Raw genomic sequence first — 11262 nt, 5'->3', positions numbered from 1 at the left:
TCTGGTCTTTTTTATTATTATTATCATCGTTTATAGATGCTCTTTTAATTTTTTATAATGTCTTTTTTTTAATTCTTTTTTCAGTTTTGGATATACACATTTATATTTTGTAATAAGGATTTACATTTTTTAAGATGTCGTTTCTTCTTCCCATAAGACTTTGCTTTCTGTAAGCATTTATTTGTTTGCCTGTACTTGGAAATGGGACGAATGTTTTGGATTTTTTGGACTTTTTTTTATATATTGTAGTGTCTATTAAATCTTTTTTTAATCCTATTTTGATAACTTTTTTATTAAATTTTTTAATAGATTGTTGAACTTACATTTATATTTTGTAATATGGTTTTTTCATAATGTCGTTTCTCCTTCCCATAAGTCTTCGCTTTTGAAACGTCATTTTTCTTGTATTTGAACATGGAATTTTTTTAAAGGTATATTACACTTTCAAATTTTAATGTTTATACTTTTTTATTAATGATCATTTGTTTTATTATATTATTTTTTTTCATTCTGACTGATATATATTCTCTTTTTGCAACCCTATATTTAAATATGAGTGTTATATAGTTTTTTAAAATCTTTTTATGGAGCTGCCATCTTGAAATGGAGGTAATATTAGTATTAGTTTATGCGCCTGCCGCTTGGCTTTTTTTCAAGGGGTTGGGGGAGTGGGTAGGGATCTTTTTTCATGCTTTTGCTTTTTATTTTTTTGCTTTTAGTTCATGGGCCGACTTCAAATTATTAATATTGTTGAGGTGTCATGTTCTCCGGTTGCTCCTGTATCATGTTTCCTTCTTCCTGAATTATGGGTTATGTGTTTTTTTTAACCTTTTATGATATATACAATTAATATTGGCATGATGAATAAGTCTATTAATTTTATTTCTTGGAATACTAATAGTTTAATTCATCCGATTAAACATTAAGAAATATTTAAAGTATTCCATAGACTAAATGCTAATATTATCTTTGTACAGGAGACCCATATTAGGAAGGAGGATAATCAATGCTTCTTTAGGTTCTGGTAGGGTCAACAAGTTCATTCGAATTGTACTGCTAAAATTAGGGGTGTGTCTATTTTTATAGACCCCTCAATTTCATTTATACATCATGAAATTATATCTGATCCACAGGGCAGATTTTTGTTGATTACTGGTTCACTTTTTAACCGAAAAGTGGCTCTAGTTAATATTTATGCTCCAAATTTTGACTGCCCTGAATTTTTTAAATGTTTAATTACTGCCCTTCCTAATCTAAATGAATATATGTTGATAATGGGTGGAGATTTCAATTGTTGTTTGATTCCTTTGATGGATAGATCTAAACCTATTCGAACTCTTCCGAATAGATCAGCTTTACTTATTAACTCTTCTATGGTTGATTTGGGAATTACTGAAATATGGTGGTTTTTGAACCCTAAACATAAAGAATTCTCGTTTTTTTTCACATGTATATCATAGTTATTCTACAATTGATTATTTCCTTATTGATCATCATTTATTAGCAGATGTTACTGATTGTAAATATGATTCTATTGCTATTTCGGATCATGCACCTTTGAAGTTATCTATCAAGATTTCGGACTCTTTCATTAATACTAGATCTTGGAGACTTAACGCTACTTTGCTTCAAGATCCATAATTTATTTCCTTCATAAAACAGCAAATTGACTTTTTTTTTCAACAAACTATACCGAAGAGATTGACAGAGGAATACTTTGGGACTCTTTTAAGGATTTTATTCGTGGACAAATTATCTCATATTCTGCTGGTAAAAGAAAACAAAGATATTTAGATATAGCTTTATTGGTGGATAAAATTAAAGAAATTGATAAGATTTATTCCGTTACTCCTACCAAGGAACTTTATAAGAAGAGAGTTGAGCTGCAAATGGAACATAGCTTACTATTATCTTCTTCAACTGAGAATCAATTAATTAAGACCAGGGCTCAATTTTACATTCAAAGTGATCGAACTGGTAAATTGTTAGCTAATCAATTAAAAGCCATTTCGACTCAGCGACAAATTATTAAAATTCGTAAACAAGACGGTAATCTGACTACTGATCATAAAGAAATTAATAATACTTCCCAAGATTTTTATAAATCTTTATATCAATCAGAATTTGATGGTGATCTGTCTATGATTGATAATTTTTTTAACAATTTAAATATTCCCAAACTGACAGATGAAGATCGAAGTTTATTTGATGCTCCTATTTCTATGGCTGAAGTAGGAGAGGCTATTTCATCCATGAATTCAGGGAAAGTTCCTGGCCCCGATGGCAATATTATAGGATTTTTTAAAACTTTTTCTTCTTTGCTTTCCCCTTGGCTATGTGAGATCTTTAATAATGCATTTATTAAGAAGAGACTACCCAGTCTTTTTATGAAGCTACTATTTCTTTAATTCTTAAAAAAGATAAAGATCCTACTTTATGTGAATCTTATTGCCCTATATTGGTACTAAATGTAGACTCTAAGATTCTTACAAAAATTTTAGCTATTAGGTTAGAAAAGGTACTATCACAGATTATTTCAGGAGATCAAACTGGTTTCATTAGGAACCAATACTCCTTCTTTAATGTTAGAAAATTGATTAATATAATTTACACTTCCTCACCCACAACCCCAGAATCTGTTATTTCATTAGATGCTGAAAAAGCTTTTGATAGAGTTGAATGGACATACTTATTTAATGCCTTGAAAAATTTTAATTTTAGTTCTAATTTTATATCATGGATTAAATTAATATATTATAAACCTGTTGCTTCTGTTCTTACGAATAATTATAGATCCTCTTTTTTCCAATTATCTCGTGGTACGAGACAAGGTTGTCCCTTAAGTCCTTTATTATTTAATATTGCATTAGAACCTTTAGCCATTGCTATTCGTGAATCTCCTAATATTTTTGGTATTACCCGTAATGAGAAACTATACAAGTTATCGCTCTATGCTGATGACTTGTTGTTATATATTTCTGATCCTGATAATTCTATTACTGCTATTCTATCCTTGTTGGTTCAATTTGGTAGTTTTTCTGGTTACAAATTAAATTTGGATAAGAGTGAACTCTTCCCTTTAAATGCACAAACTTTACTGAATGACAGGATACCATTTAAAGTTGTTACTGACAATTTTATTTATTTCGGTATAAAAATTACCAAGAAATATAAAGATTTATTCAGATTGAATTTTTTACCTATGCTTCATCAAATTCAACAACTTACTACTAGATGGTCTCCTTTATCCTTATCATTGGTTGGTCGGATCAATGCTGTTAAAATGTTGATTTTACCGAAATTTTTATATTTATTTCAAGCTTTACCAATTTTTATTCCTAAGTCTTTTTTTGATAGCATTGATTCAAAAATTTCCTCATTTGTGTGGCAAAATAAAAACCCCAGATTAAGTAAAAGACAGGTACAGAAATCTAAAAAAGATGGTGGTTTAGCTTTACCTAATTTTAGATTTTACTATTGGGCGAATAATATTCGAAATTTAATATACTGGAAACTAGATTTAGATTTACCATTGTGCCCACAGTGGGTAAATTTAGAATGTAATGATGCACAAGGATATTCTTTATTTTCTGTTCTTGTTTCCTCTCTTCCTGTTGATTTAGTTAAACCTAATTAACAGATATCTAACCCTATTGTCAAACATACATTACGAATTTGGTTTCAATTTCGTAAATTTTTTACTCTAAAAAACTTTGTTCTTGATAGCCCTATCTTACTTAATTTTTTCTTTAAACCTTCTTTAACAGATCAAGCTTTTAGCATATGGAAAAGGAAAGGTATAATATGTTTTCGCGATCTTTTTTCTGAAGGTAGTTTGATGTCTTTTGAACAACTTTCTAACAAATTTAAGTTACCTAAATCTAATTTTTTTAGATATTTACAAATTAGAAATTTTCTGTATAAAGTTTTACCATCCTTTCCTAATTCAACTTTGATAGATTTTTCAGATATGATTTTTACTTTAAATCCCTGTCAGAAGGGATTAGTGGCTCTTATTTATAATATGATTATGAAGATACAACCAGAGGTATCGGGCAGAATTAAACAGGAATGGGCAAAAGAACTTCAATACAATATTTCAACGGAAAAATGGGAAAAAATTTTACAAATGGTTAATTCTTCTTCTATATGTCCTAAACATCCTCTAATACAATTTAAGGTTGTACATAGAGCTCATATGTCTAAAGATAAGCTTGCTCGGTTTTTTTCTCATGTTAATCCTCAGTGTGACAGATGTCATTTAGATGTGGCTTCATTGACCCACATGTTTTGGTCATGTCCTACTTTACATAATTATTGGAAGGACATATTTGCCACCATTTCCTCAATTTGGAATATTGATTTACAACCTCATTTTATTACTGCAATTTTTGGTATACCAAATGAAGATGATAGTCGATGCTCCCCTTCAATTAGACGAATGATTGCCTTTGTAACATTAATGGCCAGGAGATCTATATTACAAAATTGGAAAGAAGTAAATCCTCCTACCACATTTCAGTGGTTCTCTCAAACTATTTCTTGTTTAAGTTTAGAAAAAATTAGAAGTACTATTTTTGATTCATCAATTAAATTTGAAGAAATTTGGGGACCGTTCATTTGACACATTCATATGAATTAATTTGGCTTCTTCCAGAACTTTACTCTCTTTATTCTTGTTCTGGTATGGAGTTCCGGAGTTTTTGACACTATCATATACATATAAACTATTATTACTGCCCATGTTAGTTTAGGTTTATTTTTTTATTTCTTTAAATATACATTTTTTCTTGTATTTTATATATATTTTTTTCTTTTGATGATTATTTTTAATCTTTTTCATGTATAATCAATATAGATTAGATTGATTATTGCACGATCTTTTTTTTTGCTGATAGCTTAATAAATATTGTTATCTTGTTACTAATTTAATTCTAAATCTAATGTATTCATAACCCATTTAATATAATATTATGTTATGTTTTCTTTTATAAAAATTAATAAAAAGATTGAAAAAGAAAAGAAAGAACTGAAAGAGGAACCAAAACAATGTTGTCATTTTCTTTGGAAATGAAAAATGTAATCATCATCTGTATTGTGACAGAGGATGTGTCTGTGATCAGTTACTGTTTACAACTGGAATGAGCAAAATACTCAGTTTTTCTTTCCTTCAGACTCAGAGGTGTTAAAACATTGACTAAATACGCTCCAGATTTACTTCAGGTCATTTCAGGAGTCTGGATCGACATGTTTCAGAATTTGTTTCACTCTGACAGGGAAAGGGATGGAATCTGTGAAATGAAGTTTCAAATTGCCTGCAGCAAAATGTCTTCTCTTCTGATGTTCAGTTTATTTGTTTCGCTTCTTCAGTCTGGTTTCACCCAAAGTAAGTACTTTAGCTCACCGATTAGTCACCATTGTTTTCTGCATTTTCAGTGCGTATACTTATCAGATGCAATTGTGGATCTGCTTTTTCTGGACTTTTAGCTGTTTCTTCAGTAAATATGTATACAACAAGTTAAAAGAAAATGATTCAGATGCTACTGGGTGTAACATGGAGATGTGCACCAAGGATATTCCAAAAATTGCACTTTGGAAGGACAAACCGAGGGAGAACATACAAGGTAAATGGCAGGGCACTGAGGAGTGCAGTACAACAGAGGGATCTGGGAATACAGATCCAAAATTCCCTAAAAGTAGTGTCACAGTTAGGTAGAGTAGTAAAGTGAGCTTTTGGTACATTGGCCTTTATAAATCAAAGTATGGAATATAAGAGTTGGAATGTTATGGTGAGGTTGTATAAGGCATTGGTGAGACTGAATTTGGAGTATTGTGTGCAGTTTCGGTTACCGAATTACAGGAAGGATATTAATAAGGTTGAAAAACTGCAGAGAAGGTTTACAAGGATGTTGCTGGGATTTGAGAAACTGAGTTACAGAGAAAGGTTGAATAGGATAGGACTTTATTCCTTAGAGCGTAGAAGAATGAGGGGAGATTTGATAGAGGTATATAAAATTATGATGGGTATAGATAGAGTGAATGCAAGCAGGCTTTTTCCACTGAGGCTAGGGGAGAAAAAAACCAGAGGACATAGGTTAAGGATGAAAGGGGAAAAGTTTAAAGGGAACATTAGAGGGGGCTTCTTCACACCGAGAGTGATGGGAGTGTGGAATGAGCTGCCAGAAGATGTAAATGAGAGCTCACATTCAACGTTTAAGAAAAACTTGGACAGTTACATGGATTAGAGGGCTTTGGTGGGATATGGTCCAGGTGCAGGTCAATGGGATTAGGCCGAAAAATGGTTCGGCACAGCCAAGAAGGGCCAAAAGGCCTGTTTCTGTGCTGTAATGTTCTATGGTTTTAATTGAGGTGCTGAAGATATTGTTCAACAAAACAGGTGAAGTGGACTAGAAATGAATTATTCAGTGGTTAAAAGAGTGCAAGACGATCTTACCAAAACATACAAAATTCTGGGGTGTCTGGAGTCAGATCAAGAAATGTGAAAAAATAAAGATCTTTTTCGTATACTAGTAATTGTTCAGGATTTTCAGTTGTATGGAGCTGTGTACACTGTTTCAGAACAAGTACAGAGATCAATAACATTCTGGATGTTCAAGGAATTATGGAACATGGGGTCAGTAAAAGAAAGTGGTGCTGAGGATCAGGTCAGACATGATCTTGTTGAATGATAGAGCAGGAATGATGGGCTGAATGGCCTACTGCAGCTTCAATTCTTTTTATTATTACATATTGAACAAAAAGGCTCTATTTCTTTCTATTTCATGCTGATTATTTATTACTATTTATTTATAACTGCATTTGCACAGTGTGTTGTCCATTGATCCTGTTTACAGTTACTGTTCTATAGATTTGCTATGAATGCACACAGAAAAAAAATCTCTGGGTTGTTTGTGCTGACATGTATGTACTCTGATAATATATTTCACTTTGAATTTTGAATTTCTTGAAGTCTTACACTGGTTATTCTGGAATGTGTTTTTTATGTCCACAACACCACACCTTACAATTTGTGTAAAAATGCTTTCAGCTTCCACAACACAAACAGCATCTCAGCAACTTTACCAGGAATTGTACAGTTGTCGAATTTGTTTTCCAGTCTTGTTCCCTGTCTGTATTCCATAACTTTAATGGTTCATCTATTTCAACGACTGAATACTTGACATGTAACACATATCTGAAAGTGTCAAAGATATGGAATGTTTGCAGTTACTTTTTTTCAGAATCGGTGTTAATTACTGAAGATACTCTTCAGTCAAAAGTGTTTTTATCAGTGTTGGCTTATCATATGTGGAGTGGTAATCTTATTTTACATGCTATTCATACAGACCAATTCATTATACTGTGTGTCGAGGTGGTACCTGGAGAAACAGAAACAAATTGCAGAGTAAAGTGTACAGCAGCAGAGAAAGTTCAGTGCAGGTGTCAATCAGGTGCAATATCTGAACGAGTTGAACTCAGGTAGAGAGTCCAGAATATCACACTAGGAAGCCGTTGAACATTCTTATAACAGTGAGATAGAAGCAGTCCCAGAGCCTGTTGATACGTGCTTTCAGTACAATGGATCCTCTGTCCAATGGGAAAGGGAAAATGGACAATGCCTGGAGAGGGTGGGCTTGTTGATGATGTTGGCTGATCTACTGCGGCTGTCTTTAAGGAATACTGAAGCTGCTCACACGGGCCATTGGGTTGCGAGTGCTACGTTATGTTGTGATGTAATTTAACATTGAGCTTCTGGACCACTGCAGCTCAGAGGTTGGGCGTGATTTGGGGACTGTGGTCAGAAGAAGTATAGGATGGGGCCCTGAGCTGCATGACCGAGGTATTGTTGAATGCCTGAGCCATGTCAGTTGCCATCACTGATGCTCCAGAGACAACCTGTAACCAACTGGTGGTGCTGTCTGCCATGGTAAGGAGATGTGTGGAACTACAATAGTGGGTGGTGAGAGGACTAACCAGGCCCACGTTAATGTTGCCCAAGTGTCTCTCTGGGATGTCAAAAGACTTTGATTTTGCCTACACATGACATGTAATCTTTACCCAATGGCACAAAATATAGGCTGCACTCCAGTCTCGCACATCCTTCCTAAGGCCATGCCACACAAAGTTTATAGCAACCAGTTTCTGTAAAGCCTTCTCTCCAAGTTGGGAGAGGCTGTGAATGGAGTTATAAACAGTCTGCCTCCAGTTTGCAGGCACTATTGGGTGAGGGCAACCAGTTGAGACATCACACAGGAGAGAAACTCTGGTGTCGCTTCAGCACCTGACCCCTATCCTGTAAGCCTCTGAATCAAGCAACACACACAAAATGCTGGTGGAACACAGCAGCCCAGGCAGCATCTATAGGTAGAAATACAGCTGATGTTTCAGGCTGAGACCTTTCGTCAGGACCTAAGTCTCTAAGCTTGGTTGAATGCCATGCCAGCTCAGTCAATCCTGATGTGTATAGCATCAACGGCGGGTCATGAGAGGCAATCAGCCACAGCATTACTTTTCACCTCAGTGTGCTGTATGTCAATCATAATGTCCAGAATGCAGACCAGGTAGCATTGCTGCCATGCTGACCAGTGGTCTGATGTTTTGGCCATTGCGTACATAAAGCATCTGAGCTCATTGAACACCTTAAACTGCCGACCCTCCAGTGGAAAACAAAATTGACAGATGGTCAGATGTCAGCCATGGAGCTCACTGACAAACGTCCCTCAGAGGGACGGAGAATCCAGCTGAAGAACACAAACGTCTACTACACTCCTCGAACCAACTGTTCATGCACAGCACATACAGCAGAGACTGAAGCATCAGCAGTGATGGCTGTAGGTCATTGGCGAGCAGATGCGCCAGTTGAGTCATGCTCGAAAGAGCTTGTTTGGTATCGTCAAAAGCTTTGATCAAGTCCATCGTTCAATCAAGAACGCAATCAGGGCACTGCCTTCAAGGGTACTTTTCAAGGGGAGTTAAAATTCTGCAGATCATGGAATTCAATGGTGATAGAAATTCGTCATAATATGAATTCTTTCTATGCTTCAGTAGTGTGGAGAAGAGGAAGTCTATAATAGTGGTGTCTTTTCATAGCTGGGGTCGCAACTTCTGTGTTTATGTGGTGGCCAAGAAAGTTGATAGTAGACAACAAGAACTGGCATTTGGCAGAATTAATAATCATACAATGTTGGCTGAAGCTGCCGACAAGAATGTCATCTCAGTAAAGAAGAAGAACATCTGAAAATTTTAACATGAACTTCATTAGGCGTGGCATGTTCAGCCCCAGTGGCAAGCACAGAAAGACAAATAGGCCAGAGGGGTTATAAACATGCAGTTTGGCGAATATTCTCTCCACATATAGGCACTGGATGGTAGCTCCTGACTAAGTCCTCTTTAGAGAATTTCATCTTAATGACTAAACATGCTGAAAAATCTTGAATATGTGGGTCTGGTTAATAATTGGGGGTGGTGGCTTCATTATGATGGTGGTCATGACGACATGGATGGCAACTACCATCGGGCTTAGGGACCATGTTGGGAGGTGAAGCCCGAGGGCTATTCGACCCATGTACAATGCTAAGAATTCTCATGTTAACTGTCTCAGCTTTTATGCTGGCCAGCTTTTCAGAGCCTGTCAACATGGACGGGCATGGACTGATGAGGCAGTTGTGGAAATGTGCTGCCTAATCCCATGCTTTGTGACGGTAGTGGAAATTGTGGGTTTGTAGAAGTTTCCAAATTTGCTCAGCAAGAGAGTGAATTCACATATGGTGGTGCATAGAAACATAGAAAGCCTACATCACAATACAGGCCCTTCGGCACTCAAAGCTGTACTGAACATGTCCTAATTATAGAAATTATCTAGGGTTAACGATAGTCCTCTAATTTTCTAAGCTTCATGTACCTATCCAGTTGTCTCTTAAAAGACCATGTCGTATCTGCCTCCACCAACATTGCTGGCAGCCCATTTCACGGACTCACCAATCTCTGCATAAAAAAACTTACCCCTGACATCTCCTCAGTACCTACTTCCAAGCACCTTAAAACTGTGCCCTCTCTGTGCATGTTCTAGACAGAATTGTCTTGGAGAACGTTCTGGGGTTCAGGTTAATAACTCAAAGTCCTTTCTGTCCACAGACCACCAGTTCTATAGATCTACAAGCACTCCTTTGGTGCACAGGAAATCTGCACCAAGCAGAGGTCTAGCAAATTTAGCCAAGAGAAAGTCCCATAGGTAGCATTGTCCACTGAAGCAGAGCGTCACATGACATGTTGCTGCTGCCACTGGCGGCCTCCATTGAGGATCCATTGCTCTCCACCTTGCGGACGATGCCAGCAGTACACTCAGTTGAGCAGCAAGATCACACAGCTCGTGTCACCAGCATATCCACTGCCAATTTCTCTTACCCTCCTCTCCACAGTAATACTGAGCCCTGTAGATGAGCAATCAAAGTAAATTTTGTGTATCATCCCTTTTCAATTTCAATTGTTTTTTTTTCAATGATATGTGACTGTAGTCAGGACAACATTGAACATACAGTATAATTGCCCATTTGTATTTGTAATAGATGCTACCTTGGTAAAGTGGGCAATATAATCAAAGACTCCTCCCATCCTGAACATTCACTTTTCTCTCCAATCCCATTGGGCAGAAGATACCAAAGTCTGAAAGCATTTATCACCAGGCTGAATGAAAGCTTCTGTTCTGCTGCTGATAACAATTCAATGGATTTCTTGTACAATAAGATAGATTCTTGACCTCACAATCCACCTCATCATGGCTTTGCCTACACTACACTTTCTTTGTTACTGTAACACTTAATTCTGCATTCTGTTATTGCTTTTTCATGTACTGCCTCGTAGTGCTGAAACATTTGCATGAACTGTGTGGAAGGGAGCTTAACAAAGCTCCATCGCTCCCTAACCACCTCCCACAGTGTGAACTCCCTCAGCACACATCCCACAGCATTGATTTCCCTCACCACATCTTCCACAGTGTGGAGTTTTCTCACCACTCCTAACACAGTGTGGAGCTTCCTCCCCACCCATCCCATAGCATGGAGTTCTCTCACCACCCCTCCCATAGTACAGAGTTCTTTTACTACCATATCCCACAGCATGCAGGTCCTCCACAACCCCCCACAACATGGAATTCCCTCACCAACCCTCCCACATGCAGAATCCCTTCACCACCCCTCACATAACTTGGTTCTGTCAACACCCCTCCCACAGCATGGACAGCCCTCTCCACCCTACACACAGTGT

This window comes from Hypanus sabinus, chromosome 15, assembly GCF_030144855.1.
Source record: "Hypanus sabinus isolate sHypSab1 chromosome 15, sHypSab1.hap1, whole genome shotgun sequence".
In the NCBI taxonomy this organism is placed as follows: domain Eukaryota; kingdom Metazoa; phylum Chordata; class Chondrichthyes; order Myliobatiformes; family Dasyatidae; genus Hypanus; species Hypanus sabinus.
The sequence above is the reverse complement of the archived record's forward strand: the minus strand, read 5'-3'. Positions refer to the sequence as shown.